This window comes from Thalassophryne amazonica, chromosome 8, assembly GCF_902500255.1.
Source record: "Thalassophryne amazonica chromosome 8, fThaAma1.1, whole genome shotgun sequence".
NCBI classification, from domain to species: Eukaryota; Metazoa; Chordata; class Actinopteri; order Batrachoidiformes; family Batrachoididae; genus Thalassophryne; species Thalassophryne amazonica.
The window spans coordinates 104,910,033-104,924,891 of record NC_047110.1 but is presented as its reverse complement, the minus strand read 5'-3'; the positions used below and the strand labels follow the sequence as shown (position 1 = coordinate 104,924,891).

The window sequence follows — 14,859 nt, the reverse complement described above, 5'->3', positions numbered from 1 at the left end:
ATTACCAAAAAGGGCAAAAAGTACCTGGCTGTGCAATACAGCGTGCGTGTTGAGTGAATGGAGAAGTACTCAGGGCAATCACTACAATGGGCTTACACGGACCGTAAATGCCGTACCTACCTATTTTTGGTTCGCTTTTTAATTTAAATAATACCATTAATTAGAACAGTTGAATTAATTGTTTTGCCCTTTTTGTTAATGGCAGTGCATGCTCCTTGACGGCACATGGCCAGGCGTGACTCAGCCCTCTAAGTCTCATTGTATCTAACTCGATGGGACAGAACCTTCAGGCCTTTCCTTTCTGACTGTTAATTCTCTGTAAAGCAACCATGGACTTCCTTAAAAGGCAAGAAAGAAATTTAAGTTATTATTATTATTAATAATATTTAAAGCAGGTCCACAAGAACAAGTCCAAGGAGCAATTAACCCACTGTACGTGCCAAGAATAACATTGATGACATATTGAAGAAGAAGAGAAGAATTTTACCAAACTGTATTTAGAATTGGGGCAGCACAGTGGGTTAGTGGTTAGCACTGTTGCCTCACAACAAAAAGGTCATGGGTTTGATTCCCACCTATGGCCTTTCTGTGTGGAGTTTGCGTGTTCTCTCCGTGTTTGCGTGTGTTCCCTCTGGATGATCCGGCTTCCTCTCACAGACAAAGACACACAGGTTAGGTGGATTGGAAGCTTTAAATTGTCCATAGGTGTGTGTGTGGGGGTGTGAATGTGTTTGTCTATATGTGACCCTGCGACAGACTGGCGTCCTGTCCAGGGTGTACCCCGCGGCCTCACGCTCTATGAAGTAAGCTGCACGATTTGACCTGTTTGTCAAGGTGGAGTCACTAATTACCAATAATTGTGTCCTGATAAAGTAGTATGTATGTATTTATCATTACTCGTCAACATATTTGCTATTATATTTCACTCTAGTCACAAAAATCATGGCGGCATTATCGATTTATCCAAATACAACCTTATAAGACGCCATTATGGAGTCACTGTAGACATGTAACATCTGGTCCACGGGGCTGTAGTTTATCGAGTAAATGTTGGCAGCCATCTTGCGGATCTTTATTCCAGTGTCGAACCTCTCGCGCCCTGTTGCAGTATCAAATGAGTAGAAGATCTCCTCCATGTCTTTGCTAATGTATCGTGTAGCGTAGAGAACGCAGCAGGCCATGAAGGTGTTGGTTACCGCCTGTTTGTACATGTTGGTGTGCCAGGTTTGGTTAATCATCAAGACCTCTCCATCTAATCTGGACACCACAAGGTTGCCAAAATCCTGGGTGGTGGTGTAAATGACCTAAACGCCAGACTCGTCTGTTGCTAAGTCCAGGTCCGTGTCAGGTAACATTCATCAAGGCGACAGAAATTTGCCTTTGAGTTATACCTGAAAACAGAGAAACACAGCAGTGATGAAACTGCAGAACTAAATTTTCTGGTACATGGACTGCATTTATATAACGCTTTTCCAGTGGTGGGCACAATTCCACCAATCCGATAATTATCGAAGCTAATGTTTTCATTATCGGATTAGCTTTTCAGATAATTTTGTAAACTATTAGCAGACCAATTAGCTTCCAATAAATTTAGATCTGATAATTTTTAGACTGCTAACATATTTTTGCAGGCATAGTGAATAAAGCTTGTGGTTGAAATTTTAACCAAACTAATTCCAGAAAAGTTATTTAAATTAACGTCACGTCTGGCCTTTTATGAAGTGAGAATATCAGCTATATGATAAAGTTTTAAAGTAATGCACTAATTGTGAAGGTTTTAGTGTTTGGACACACATGCTGAAGTGCATTATGGGTAAAGTTTCACAACAGGAGAAATGCATTGAGACGCTCTGATCAGGTTGCACTTTAACCACTGCCCACGGACAAATGGTAAATGTACTGCATTTATATAGCGCTTTTCCATCGGCATCAAATGCTCAAAGTGCTTTACAATTACACAATTATTTACAATTATTTACATTCACCCTGATGTCAGAGTGCTGCCATACATGCCACTCACTACACACCAGGAGCAATAGGGGATTAAAGATTTTCCCTTAGTGATTTTCCAGTCAGGCGGGGATTTGAACTGAGGATCTTCTGGTCTCAAGCCCAACACCTTAACCACTAGACCATCACCTCCCCCACTACACCATCACCTCCCCTGCAGGAAGTTGCTGCAGCCTATTATTAACGTGATGAAAAGCATACAAATGTGCATTTTGGTTGTATAATGTTAATTTACAATTGTCGTCATGTGGATTCTCTGTGCTGTAGACCGCAACAGCTCTCTGGCGCACAAAGGATTATGGGATATCTCAATAGGGCGAATACTGCCATAAACACTGCCATCTACTGGCGGCAGTAGAGACCCTGAAAACTTGCTAAAACAAGTCTTCCAAATAATCTGTGTCTGCTACATTTAAACTGTGTGGAATTTAATAAACACAAACTGAATTTCAGACATCTTATGTATATATTACTCTGGAACAAAGAGGACAAACAGTGTTGTAAAGGACAACAAGCAGGATGTTATAGAGTAAACTTCACTTTCCCCCAGAATGACGTGAACAGGAAGCGATCACAGCTCACACAACCTGGCATCTGGCATAAAACAAACAGTGTCTATAAACCCAGAGAATATATTCACGAGAGTTTTACGCACAATATATGTACAAGGAGTTTAATGCTGTTGTCCTTGTGCAGTGGTTAAAGTGCACCCTGATCAGAGTGTCTCATTGCATTTCTCCTGTCGTGAAACTTTACCCATAATGCACTGCAGCATGTGTGTCCAAACACTAAAACCTTCAAAATTAGTGCATTACTTTAAAACTAAAACATACAGCTGATATTTTCACTTTATAAAAGACTAGATGTGACGTTAATTTAAATAACTTGTCTGGAATTGATTTGGTTCAAATTTTAACCATAAGTTAAAACTGTATGCCTGTTGATGACTTGCGTGATATGCCGGTAAGTCTGTATGGTGTAAAGAGATATTGTCTTTATTCTTCCTCATCCTCTTCAATCACTAGGTCTCTTTGGCTGAGAGAAAGCTAATCTGACACAGAAGAGCTGGTTTGTTGTTGTGTCATTAGCTGCTAGTGTACTGAACTCAATACTGAAAGTTATTTTTTAGGGGTTTAGCTTTAAAAAAAAGACTACTTTTCAATTTGTGGATTAACTCTTATCGAAGCTAACTTTTTGGTTAGCTGTGCCCACCACTGCACTTTTCCATCGATATCAGAAGCTCAAGGCGCTTTACAACGATGCCTTGCATTCATGCACACACTAATGTCAGAGTGCTGCCATGCAAGGCGCTCACTACACACCGGGAGCAACTTGGGGATGAAGGACCTTGCTCAAGGGACCTTAGTGATTTTTTTGGCCAGACAGGGGTTTGAATGGAGGATCCTCTGGTCCCAAGCCCACTGCTTAACCACTAAACCATCACATCCCCATCATATCATCATAGACTTCTAAACTTTGGTTGGACTACTATTCTGAGGTTCATAGTATGTGCCAAAACTACATTACTGATTGTTATGCTGCGTTGTAGAAATTGTTTTACAGATTTTGTCGACGGGTGTTGACCTGGTGCCTTTTGGCAGTTGTACTTTGGAGACCGTCTTGCTGGTGAGGTTGAATTTACAGACATAATCTTCGTTGTAACAGTTGTAGTATAAGTGATTTCCATACAGCACAACGTTCGGCCCTTGGATGGTGTTCGTGGTTGGGTTAGAAGTGTGGATTTGGACATTACCTGAACAGAGAAGGAAAAAAGAAGACATTCTAAATTTTACAGCCACTTATACTTTATAACACTGATTAGTTTTATTGTATCTGTCTTAGTGTCTCAAGACAAAACATTTCAGTAAATTCAGTAAACATAATACCAATCTGAAAGCACAGAAATTAACAATATTTTGATCAGATGCAATTCATTTATAGTGATCTGTTTATGTAGCTGCACAACATCTAATGACAGACTTTTTTTGCGCAAATATTGATACACCATAAAAAATGCACAATTCATAGGAATTCTAACCTATGTATATGGGGTTTCAACACAGGTGTGACTGTATCATTCACTGGTAATCCCTCCACATTCTCATATTCAACAGTTTTAATGGCAAAGTTATTGCAGCAGACATGCGTCACTTTCACAACACCCAGTACAGTGTATGTTTGCATCAACAATCATTTCAGTGTATACAGCACCAATTCACCCCAAAATGCTAAATTACAACATAAAGAACACGTGTAATCCCACATATTTGTTTACTAATATGTGCTACAGGAGTCTGTGATATAGGGTACCATTTGTAAAATCAGTAATGTATTTTTTAAATGTCTTTTTTATTATTTAGCACAATTTTTAATTTTTTCTTACAATTTTCTGAGGAGCATATGGTGGAAGCTGAAGGAGGAAAGGCTGTGAAATTGAGGGAGGAGGTGAAGTGATTGTGGATAGTTGGAAAGGTACAGCAAGTGTGAAAGTTCGGAAGGTGTTCGGTGTGGCATTTGAACATCAGTTTGTGTTTATGCCAAGAAAGCACTACAGATGCAATGTTTGTCCTGAGAGTGCTGATGGAGAACTATAGAGAAGGCCAGAAAGAGTTGCACTGTGTGTTAGTAGACTTAGAGAAATCTTATGAAAGGGTGGCAAGATAAGAGTTGCAGTATTGTATGATGAAGTCTGAAGTGGCAGTGCAGGATATGTACAAAGACAGTGACAAAATGCACAGTTGGAATATCAGATGTATTCAATATGGAGGTGGGATTACATCAAGGATTGGCTCTAAGTCATTTCAGACAAGTCTCCATGGAATATGATGTTTGCCGATGACATTGTGATCTGTAGTGAGAGTAGAGAGCAGATTGAGATGAGCCTAGAGAGGTAGATACACTCTGGAAAGAAGGGGAATGAAAGTCAGCAGGAGCAAGACTGAGTACATTGTGTGTGAATGAGAAAGATCCCAGTGTAATAGATTGGGTACAAGGAGTAGAGGTGGTTAAGGTAGACAAGTTTAAATACTTGGAGTAAACTATCCAAAGTCAACGATAGTGTGGTAGAGAAGAGAGTGCAGGCAGGGTGGAGAAAGGTGGCAGGAGTAATTTGTGACAGAAATATGTCTGCAAGAATGAAGTACAAGGCAGTAGGGAGATGAGCTATATTGTAGGTCTTAGAGATGGTGATGCTAACAGGTGGCAGAGCTGAAGATGTTGCAATTTTCTTTGGTAGTGATGAGGATGGACAGGATTAGGAATGAACATATCAGATGGATAGTATGGGTAGGACACATTGGAGACAAATTCAGAGAATTATGGTTTGGAGATGTGCAGAGCAGCAACGCAGGGTATATAGGGAGAAGGATGCTGATGATGGAGCCACCAGGCAGGAAGAGAAGAAAGAGGCCAAAGAGGAGGTTTATGGATGTGCTGAGGGAGAACATGAAGGTGGTTGGTGTGACACAGGAAGATGTCAGCAGGACTTATAATTAAATATGATCTTGTTAGGTGTGTATTTGAGTCTTTAGTTCCTGAGAAAATTGTCAACTTCTGAGTCATGAATAATGCACCCACACACACGAGGAATAAGGAAGTGGGAGGCAGGAAGTCAATTGCAAATAATTATTGCAAATTATTGATAAATTCAGTTCTTACCCAGAATGCTTACTCCAATGATCAGATTGCTCAGGGTAGAGTAGAGATGGACAAAGTTGGAGTACTTATTACTGGAGGTCAGCATTACTAGCCAATACCAGTTCTCTTTTCCTGCTTGTGGTTTGGGGGTCACGACCCCAAGCTCCATACTGGTAAGAACCAGGATACTCTCTTGGTCCAGTTACGTTCAGGATAGGACCGTGTGGACAGACACCTGCAAAGAGCAACAAAAGATTTGAGATTGACAGGCAGATTCAGTGGCAGTTAGACGTCTTTACATTGGACTCTTTTGATAAAACTTGAGCAACGTCTGAAGGCAAAACTTTGAATTTAGAAGCCAATAAATGTTTTTCATTTTAACAAACAACCTGATTCTCAAAAAGACAGAAAATGTAGCGTTCAAGATGCTAGCAGGACAGAAGTTAGCTGGAAGAAGAGTCCTTTGTAACTCTACAGTCTCAGTCTGTCAGGTGCTCAATCCCTTCTGCAAAAGTCACCGTATTTTAACTCTGCGCTGTAAAAACAAAGACTTCGCATCAGAAAAGCTGCGTGTAGTGTGAGCTTTGGAGACGTGCCTCGTGCAGGCTCAGTGGGCGGGGCAGTGGGGTGGAGTCCATTCTTGCACTTGACCAGGTCTCTCTTCAGACGCTGGTTTTCCTTCTGCCTCTTCACAACCTGCAGGGTGTTGTAGATTTTCATCTTCTCCATCTCTGCTTTAAGATCTTGAAGCTGAGGAACATCAGACATTGACAATGGTTAACGCGCTTACCTTAAGCTCCAGTCCATTCAGTGCTGCTGCGCCTCACTGAGGCATTACAACTCAGCTGCCGATGAAGGGCTTCTTCTGCAAGACCAAGACTCTCACCGGAAATCAGCTTGTAATGACTCAGTGGACAGCCACACTGCCAGATGGCTATAAGGTAAATGGTTAACTGTACAATCTGTCATTTTAAAACGTTTCTATACATTTAGGGAGGTAAACGTCCACATGTTTTTCTCCTTACAGACCCTCTCCATGCTTTGAGATACTTTTAATGACACTTTGGCCTAAGAATCTGCTTACTGTGAGGGTTTTTAATCTTACACTGTTCAATTATGGTATACTGTATAGCCGGTTAATCTGTGATGGTGTTTCCATTCTAAACCAATACTAGACCAATAAATTTTATTTTGCCCTGACAGAGCAGCTAAACCCCAAATACCCAAAAACAGAGCCCCTTTAACAACATAATGTGGGGGCACTGTTTCACTGCAGAGCTGCAGTAACTACAGAGGCATAAAGTTGATCAGCCACAACATGAAGTTATGGGAAAGAGTAGTAGAAGCTAGGCTTCGAAAGCAGGTGAAGATCTGTCAGCAGCAATATGGTTTCACACTGAGAAAGAGCACTACAGATGCAATGTTTGCTCTGACAGTACTGATGGAGAAGTACAGAGAAGGCCAGAAGGAATTACATTGTGTGGTTGTGGATATATCGAAAGCATATGACAGGCTGCCAAGAGAAGAGTTGTGGTATTGTGTGATGAAGTGTGGAGTAGCAGAGAAGTATGTGAGGGTAGTGCAGTCTCTATGGCAGTGGTCACCAAACCTGTTCCTGGAGGGCAGCTGCCCTGCATGTTTTCTAACTCTCCCTGTTCCAATCCCAGGCAATTAACTCTATCAGGTGTGCTCAGCCAATCAATAGCTGGAAACACCACTTTTAAAAATTCAGGTGTGACTTGAGTAGGTAGATGTGGAAAACATGCAGGATAGGTACCATCCAAGAACAGGGTTGGTGACCCCTGCTCTATGGACTATGATGTTTGCAGATGATATTGTGGTCTGTACTGAGAGTAGAGAGCAGATTGAGTCTAGCCTGGAGATGTGGAGATATGCTTTGGAGAGCAGGGGAATGAAAGTCAGTAGGAACAAGACTGAGTACATGTGTGTGAATGAGAGGGAGCCCACTGGAATTGTGCAGTTACAAGGAGTAGAAGTGTTGAAAGTAGATGAGTTTAAATACTTGGGGTAAACTGTCTAAAGTAATGGAGAGTGTGGTAGAGAGGTGAAGAAGAGTGCAGGCAGGGTGGAGAAAGGTGGTAGGACAGACTAAATATCTGCAAGAGTGAAGGGGAAAGTTTACAAGACAGTAGTGAGACCAGCTATGTTGTACGGCTTAGAGACGGTGGCACTAACAAAAAGATAGGAGGCAGAGCTGGAGGTGGCAGAGCTGAAGATGTTGAGATTCTCTTTGGGAATGATGAGAATGGACAAGATTAGGAATGAACATATCAGAGGGACAGCTCAGGAGGGACGGTTTGGAGACAAAGTCAGAGAGGCGAGACTGAGATGATTTGGACGTGTAGAGGAGGGACCCAGGGTGTATAGGGAGAAGAATGCTGAGGATGGAGCCACCAGGCAGGTGAAGAAGAGGGAGGCCAAAGAGGAGGTTTATGGATGTGCTGAGAGAGGACATGCAGGTGGTTGGTGTGACAGAGGAAGTTACAGAGGACAGGGTGAGATGAAAACGACTGATCTGCTGTGGCGACACCTAACGGGAACAGCCGAAAGAAGAAGAAGCTGTTTCTCAAAAGCTACCAAACTTTTATTCTCACATTTTTGTCCAAATTACTATGTAGCATTTCCTATATATTCAGTATATAATTGTACAGTTTGGGGGTGAATTCTAACAGCATAATTGCAAAGAGTCCAACAGCATAAGATCAAAAATGACCAAATCATGGAAAGTTTGTGAAATGTTGAAATTTTCAGCAGAGGTTCAGAACAATGTGCAGAATTATCAAATAAATGTCAATCAAAATACTTTTAGCATTTTCAAAAATCCAAGATGGCGTCCAAAATGGCCACCATTTCAGATGTTTGCATCTCTTTGCTTCTGGCAAAGTCCTTCAATAATATTCAGATTTCAGCATTTTCAATCTTGATACTATACACAGTACTGTGAAATGCAATTTTAGTAGAAAGGACAGTAAAGATTTCAATAGTTCAGAAATCTTTTAAAGCTGTTTTTTCACATCGTGACTTCACCTCTTCACTGGTAGTTGCACTGAGCCTCTGCTGTCTCATGGTGGTGCTGTTGAGCCTGTTGATGAGCTGGATGATTTCAATCAGTTCATTCTCGATGATGTGCAGGCTGAGAACTCCATAAAGGTCTCCATCATCCTCCTTCTCCAGCATGGACAGGTCGGCCTGAAGCTGAGGCACACGCCGCTCCAAACCCAACAGCAGAGTGTCCAGATCCTGAATCTGCAGGAAGAACCCATCCAGAACCCATCAGTACCAGAACCCAGCATACACCCGCCCAGTCTACAGGTGCTATCAAAGTTTGTACAAGTTTATAAATACAAACTACATGATAACAGTTGTTCAATGTTCTTCTAACATCACTATCGGAACTTACAGTAATGTTCATATTAAAGGTCCACAACAGTCAAAAATCTGTTAAATCTCCAGAGATGTTTAATTTTCTTTACACACTGTGACGTCACTACAGAACTTTATTCCTACCCCTCACCTGTAGGGGACAGTGTGAGTATTTGTCTGAAATCTGAGTTCTGTACTCGTGCAGATGTGTTCAATTTGTGACGTCTAGGGAGGTGATGGTCTAGTGGTTAAGGTGTTGAGCTTGAGACCAGAAGATTCTCGGTTCAATCCCCGCCTGACTGGAAAATCACTAAGGGCCCTTGGGCGAGGTCTTTAATCCCCTATTGCTCCCGGTGTGTAGTGAGCGCCTTGTATGGCAGCACCCTGACATCGGGGTGAATGTGAGGCTTCTGATGCAGATGGAAAAGTGCTATATAAATGCAGTCCATTTACCATACCTTACCATTAATTTATCAGGCCAATCACAGGAGCAGTGGGTGGGTTTTGGGTGTGGTTAATTTACAGACGTATGAATACCAAAAGCTCTGGCACGTTTCAGTGAGAACCAGGAGGACACGTGTTTGACAGCAGATTAATGAAAAAAAAAGTGTAGAGGAAGCCGGGGCACAGTGGATCAGAAATGTTTTGTGGCAGCATAAACACATTATGCATCGGTTCAGGTCATTCTATTGTGGATTTAATACAGCAAGTTATTGTTTATAAGGCTGTGTTATTTATGTCTCCCCAAGTGTAATTTACAGGTGTTTAAAATCAATTTTAAATAACGAATAAAAAATAACGTTCAAAAATAAATAAAAGTCTGGCTTTATTGTCACTTAGCTTTTCTCATTATTGTTTCTACTGTATTGAGTCCCAGAAAGATTTATGACAACAAATCCAAAAGGGGTACCCCTTTTGTAATTTATTACATGTTGGTGCCTCATATATATCAGGGCGACTCATTGTCCAGCAAAGTGAAACCACCGTGCACTGTTTTACCACAACATTTGAGCTGTGTACCACCTACAAACGTGACACATGATATATCAGTGTACTAGTTGTCTAGGAAGTCACGTATTTTAGTGGACACCAGAAAATTATTCCAACTTGATACAGTTTCAAAACCTGGACAATTTAAGAGGGATAACTTCAGTAAGAACTTTGACAGACTCATTAATAAATACAGTGCATCTGCAAAGTATTGTGCAAAGGGTGTAAATACCTTAAATTTGCAAAAAAAAAAAAAAAAAAATTTTTTCAAATTGTCATTATGGGGTATTGTGTATAGAATTTTGAGGGGAAAAAAATTTTCATCCATTTTGGAATAAGGTTGTAACATAAAAAAATGTGGAAAAAGTAAAGCACTGTGAATACTTTTCGGATGCAGTGTAGATCAGTGCTTTTAATTTTTGAAAATGTTACGTCATATAGTCTTACGAGGGGTGATTGAGAACTTTTGAGCTTGACCCTGAAAAAATAAGGCATGGTTCTCCATAATTTTCCTTCTGAGAAACCAACATTTCTTTTTCACATTGCACCCATTGAGTCAAAATTTCACACATTCTCGAGAAATGTTGGTTTCTCAAAATATAACAAAAATGGAAAATCACAACCTACTTTTTCTTTTGGGGGGTGGGGGTCAGGCTCAAAAGTTCTCAGTTACCCCTTGTAAGTAACACGTAGCAAACTCACCTGACTTGGCTCAAATGCCAGACTTTAATGAAGTACAGAAAAATTGAAGGGAAACCAGGTTATTAATAAATCATTCTGATAATACACAGTGAAGTAACAAATCTGTACAATCAATGATTCAGAACGGATCAACAAATCCTTTTAAGTGACAACCCAAATTCACTCATCTATCACATGTAGTGTTTACTTGTTGGTTACATGGCAATAAAGACAGTATATTCAACAGTTAACATCTATTAATTGGATTAGTCATACAAGTTAATGTTGTTTTGTGCTAAGCTAACATTATGAGTTACTTTAGCTTATAAACTAGTTTGCGGTTAGCTGTAATTGTGAATTGCCTATCACTGAAAGCGCGTGTCACGTTGACACCTCACATTGACGGATTACGTCTGACGCGCTGGATTTACGCATGTCACAAAAGAGCTAAAACACTGCTAAACCGTTAAATTTGCTGAGTCACTGTAAGCGCTGCTGCCATGATGTCAGATCGGTGTCTGGCTATTTCACATTCTCTTAGCAAATTATAAATTTGACTAGTCACTCAAGCTAAGGTAGTTAAAGTTTAGCTAACATGTTGTGGTAGCCATTTTAGCTAAAGATTGTGCTTCACTCAAATGTTTATAAATTGAATCGCTCAAGGACGTGTTGGCTAATGCTTGTAGCTTGGTGTGATAGCCACTTTAGCTCAAGTTAGTTTGTGCTTATCTAACATGTTGAGATTTTGATTGGTCACTCAAGCTAATGTTAGTCATTGCTTGTAACATGCTTTGAATGGGATGTCATTTGAGCAAATAGTGTTTAATTTACATATGGTGAACTTGCTTAGACTGGCAATCCCTGACTAATCAACATTGACTAGTTTGATGAATCACTCACGCAAAGTTAGTTAATGCTTAGCTAACATGTCGTGATAGCATAGCTACTTTAGCTAAAGATTGAGCTTATTTTCAAGGTCGGTCATCCGGGCATTTAACCTTGAGGAGCGGGTTTTGTCAGGAAAACATTGTCGATCTCAATGCATGTAATTTGGTCACTTTTAAAAGGAGTCAGACTCGTCAATTAAGCCAATTTAATCTACAGAGTCACTCAAGCTCATGTTAGTTTGTGCTAAGGAAGCATGTTATGATTAGCCATAGTTTGTGCTTACGTAACATGTTTTGATCATGATTTGTCATTCAAGCTAATAGTGCTTAACGTAACCTGAGCTAAACTAACTTAAGAGGTCCAACAGAAACCTTGGGTTGTACTGATTTGATAAGATTATTATTTTTGTTTCACTTTAATTGAATGTAATGAAGCATCACTGATGCACACATGAATCATTCTTTAAGACTTTTCTAGTGCCCTTCTGTGCCGGTCTACAAAAATACTTGGAGGTTTCATTGTGTGAAGTCCCAAACAGGTGAACTCTGAGAAATGTTTGCGGTTCATGATGGCAAGTGTTAAATTCCAGGGTTTAATTCAGATGAAATGATTTGACCGCAAAATTGGATTGGATTTGTTTTTTTTGCTCCGATTTATCTGACTTGACATCATAACAGCAACAATCATGGTGTCCTCCTTCATGACTGCTGACATAAACAATATTACTGCATTTTATTCACTTTAAACAAATCATTTATTTGTATATGAAGTGTGTTTGCATTCTTTATATACAGCAGCCATGTTTTCCAAGTCAAGTGAGCGCACACTTTTCGGAACTTGGTAGTTCCCAACTTGGATTCCGAGATTAGTCATCTTGAATGCGGCGTTAAGCCTGCGGTGCTCTCAGAGGATGATGGGAAGGAACTGATACTGGAGAAAGAGACACTCACCTTGTGTTTGAGGACATACGTGTGTAATTTTGCTGAACATGGTTATATCAATTCTGCGTTCAAAAATATGTTTCAGGAACAGAAAACAACCACATTTACTGGCATTGCAATAAAGTCACAAAAATAAAATCCCAACATCTCAACACTGCAGCATTTTAACCTCATTATGATGTGTATTTTTGTACATTTTCATCCATAAGTATTATTTTAGTCTTTAAAAAAACATGTGTAATGAGAAGTTAATTTAAGTAATTCCCTTTTCACAAAACTGCAACATTTGCATTACGGAAAAGGAAACCTCATGCAAATGTGTTTTTAAAATAGGAAAGGAAACTATATTGCAGACGAAATTGCAAACAAATTAGATATTTTGTGGAAAAGCCCTATTTTGGCTGTGATTTATGAAATGTCTTTCTTTTTTTGCATAAATTAAGTGTCCATGTGAGAGTCTCCACAGATCCATCAGTGGTCATAAGTGGTGCAGAGAGCTTCTCAAAGCATCTGTGGCTGCTTTGACAGGCGGTTGGTAATTTCAGGGCAAACAGTTTTTCTTTTTGGCACTTTATCGTTTTTGCATCAGTGACCATGCTGTTGCTGCTCCTGCTGCTGCTGTCATCCACCGTGAGTTCCACCTGAACTTCTACAATTCCTTGACATAGTTCTGGATTCATTAGACTGAGACACTGAATCATTTAGATTAGATTGCAGTGTCTTGCTTGTGCTCGTTTTTTTTTTGTTTTTTTTTTATTCTTTTGTTTAGGTGTGTACAGTCCTGCTGAAAACTATTGGTCATCCTGAATTTTAAGTAGTAAGGGAAGCTACCAAGACACTCGAGTCATAGGCTTCTGTGAAGGTAATGTTCATTGTGCAAAGTTTGCCTGGACTGAGCAGTTTCTTGACTCACAGCTTTATAAACTTGTCACAAATTCAGAGTTGCCATGGTGTGTTGGTGGCTTCTCTCATGAGCCACCTTCAGATTTTACTGTTCTTAATGTTATTCAATAACTTTGGACAATTTATTTAATATTCAGGTCATACACAAATGGTTGATCATTTTTTCAGTTGTTTACAGTATTATGTATTATCATGTATAATTAGTAAGTATATTTTTTAATTATTTGATGTAAAATTTGAAATTTAAATTTTGAACCAGATTGATTTTATTGATTTGTCTACATTTTTTAAATCCATTGTAATTTAATAGATTGTGTGAGGCACTTTGGAATTTATTACCCTGAAGGTTCTGTTCCGATGAAGCTATTATTATTAACTTGCAGTTAATTCTGAGCATTTTTTTTTAAACTGTGTGCCTAAAATTCAGGGGTGCCAGTCACTCTGAGCAGTACTGTACATATTTTCTCACTGACTGGTATCTTGTGATGAACAATCACGAAAAACACTTAAGTCTATGATTTAAATTCAAGATATTGTAAGACATAGGGATGATTCACAAAAATAAAATTCAGATGGCATTAAAAAAAAAAGGAAACATGATTTAAGTATGTACATCAGTTGCACATGATCAGAATGTGTCCAAATAACAAATTAACAAATAACAAATTATAACAAATGGTCCAAAGACCATCACCTCCCCCAAGAATAAGAACACAGACAATAACAGACTCATAAAAAGAACAACGTGCAATGAACCCGTGTGGCCGAAAGGGTGAAGGCAGAAGCAAAGCTTATAGATACCCTCCCCTTATACCATTAAAAAATAAAGAACATAAAGAATGTATACATATATAAATATATATACTCAAAATAACAATATATATATATATATATATATATATATATATATATATATATATATATATATATATATATATATATATATATATTCCACGACAAAATCTCTTGTTAAAAGTGAAATCTGCCAGAAAATGGTTGATGTCCAGCTCTTGTGATAACCAGAGAAAGTGCACACGACGGTCCCGGCTCCACACAGCCATCCGTTTAGAAATAATCCGGTGGTTCGTGCCTGTCGTCACGGCTCAGAGCGCGGCGCGCCGAGCGCCATTGTGGGCCATCCTTAAAGCTGTAGTAATAGTCCTTTTTCTCTCTGAAGCCCATAAAATTTTCACCGAAAGCCAGATAAATTTTTCGAATGGTTTCCAGGTGCCAGTCTCTAACAGCTTCTGAAAAAATTCTGATGGAAAAAACCCCAAATCATTCCGCCATTTCCAGACAATGAAAATCCGACGATGGGGCGGGACCACTCCATCCACAAGGCGTGCTCACAGGCGAATGACGTCACCGACAGGCGTGGAAAAACTCACGCATGCGCACGAGGGTTCAAGCTTGTCTGACGTGAAAA

At 39.7% G+C, this 14,859-nt stretch overlaps 1 pseudogene; it reads right to left on the bottom strand.

The window, feature by feature from the left end:
• Positions 1-958: 958 nt before the first annotated feature.
• LOC117514975 lies at positions 959-8,940 on the bottom strand (annotated as a pseudogene).
• Positions 8,941-14,859: the final 5,919 nt, after the last annotated feature.